The 2,196-nt window shown below is 35.9% G+C and overlaps 1 non-coding gene across 1 annotated transcript; it reads right to left on the bottom strand.

The window, feature by feature from the left end:
- Positions 1-1,818: 1,818 nt before the first annotated feature.
- On the bottom strand, positions 1,819-1,924 carry LOC113598952 (U6 spliceosomal RNA). The gene has a single exon (XR_003419718.1). It is a non-coding gene; the product is annotated as a U6 spliceosomal RNA (small nuclear RNA).
- Positions 1,925-2,196: the final 272 nt, after the last annotated feature.

Genomic DNA, 2,196 nt, shown 5'->3' with positions numbered 1-2,196 from the left:
GATAGAGAAAGAGAGACTGCGTGCACAGAGATGGGGCAGAAAGGATCCAAAGCAGGCTCCACGCTGACAGCAGAGAGCCTGATGCAGGGCTCAAACTCATGAACTGTGATATCATGACCGGAGCTAAAGTTGGACGCTTAATTGACTGAGTCACCCAGGTGCCCCAACAGCTAAAAAATTCTTAACAAAGAAAACAAATAAGTTTTGGGAACTTTTCCTATCCAGATACAGTAGAGTTCAAAACCACCTGATTTTCATTATGTATAATGATTACTTTTTCCTTAGGTAGATTTATCATTCTGGAAGAAACAGTCAATATCAAATGCATGTCGACATCTTAGTCTCGTTGCATATCAAAATTGCAACTAAAAACTATTAAAACTCATTGTTAGTGTGTAAATTTTCCCTTGCTGGGACTAAATAACTACAAAGTAAAATTATTAAATTAATTTTATGTATAGGTTTTAATGATTTTTATCAGGGATATTTGTTTAATTTACAATAATAATTGACTGATGGTATTCTGATAGCATTCCCATAGACTCGTCAGAATCTTTTCTCTGAGGTGACTGTCAGTTTCAAACTGTGTGGTCTGAGAGATCTAAATGTCTTTGATCACATCCCTAAAGGATGTGGGAATAAGAACAAAGCCTAAATTTCCTATACAAGGATGCCAGGTCCAACAGGAGCTCTATCACTTCACCTGATACATGCTTTGTTCTCTTCCCACCATAATAGGATCAGAGATTATACTAAAATATTTTGATTTCTCCTCTAGCCAGGCACAAATTCAATATGGTTGCTTAATAAAATTAATTATACACACTAATTTATAATAAAGGAAATTTTCAATCAGAATATAGCTTTAAAATATACATAAATGGACATGAAAATGACACATTTTCCATTGGCTTACAGGAAGAACATAAAAACTAATGTTCCACTTCACACATTACCCATCTTAAATTTTATAATTTATGGTAGTAATATTTGCTTTTTGCCTCAAAAATGTTTCCCCTTTTGCTTGATTTAATTACTTTTTCTAGGAAGCCTTAACTAGCCCCATAAGGAAATCACTACCCTCTCTTTGTGTGAAGCTTTTGTAGTTCCTTATTCCACTAAATTGTTCACATGACTGTTTTTCCTTACAGATTGTAATCTTTTGAGAACACAGATGGTATCTTATTCATCTGTGTACACAACCAACTGGAAAGTAAAGGGCCTTCCTCACAAGGAATGTCAAATCCTTGAACTGTTATTTCCGCTACCACATCAACCATGATGTGTTTACTTTCATAATCAATTCTTTCACAGCTTCCATCTAGTTTTACTTACAGCCTTTTGAGGGTTGTTTTTCAGAAAATTATTGCATAACATTTTGTTCACACCAATTTATGATGTCATTGGCCCATGCTACATTTTACTTAATGTTTCCCATATGTCAAGCACAGTGCTAAGTACTAGGTATATAAACATGAAGAAGGCATAGCCTACCCTTAAATAATTCAAAGACCAGTCATACAGGATACAAAAACTAATAATTACAGTGCAATACAGTGCTATAACATAGACAGGAACAGATTGATCTAGAAACATACATTTAGTGACTGGTTCTGACTACTTGAGAACAGATTCAAAGAGCTTAACAGATTGGCAGATGTTGCTACATAAAGAAGAAGGAAGCAAATTTTAGGAAGAATGTATGCAAAGATATGCAGTCAAGAAAGGATGAGGCAGATCTCGTGAATATGGAGCTGCTCTCAATGTTTGGAACACAGGGTATCTGATGTGGAGAGAAAAAATGTTGGGAAGTTGGTCAGTAAACTAGAACAAATCTTAGGGGCCATGTTGTCCTTGCACAGGAGCCATGCTAATCTTCTTTATATTGTTCTAATTTTACTGTATGTGCTGCTGAAGCAAGCACTTAGAGGCAATGTTAAGGAATGTATGTTTTATCTGTGGTAACATAATGCTGGAGGCAGGATGAGGACAGGTTTGGAGGTGAGGAAGTTTGTGGCAGAAGGACCAATCAGGAGGCTTTTAAATCTTCTAGAGAAAACATGAGGTGACCTTTCAAATGGTGGAGGCATTGTGGGGCACAAAGATTAATTTGGTTGATGTTAATGAAATAAACTCAAATGAGCAAAATAGAAAGAAGAATCAGTAGGATGGAGAAGCTAAGAGTGATTCCTTGTT

Source organism: Acinonyx jubatus, chromosome B2 (assembly GCF_027475565.1).
Source record: "Acinonyx jubatus isolate Ajub_Pintada_27869175 chromosome B2, VMU_Ajub_asm_v1.0, whole genome shotgun sequence".
Lineage (NCBI taxonomy): Eukaryota > Metazoa > Chordata > Mammalia > Carnivora > Felidae > Acinonyx > Acinonyx jubatus.
The sequence above is the reverse complement of the archived record's forward strand: the minus strand, read 5'-3'. Positions and strand labels throughout refer to the sequence as shown.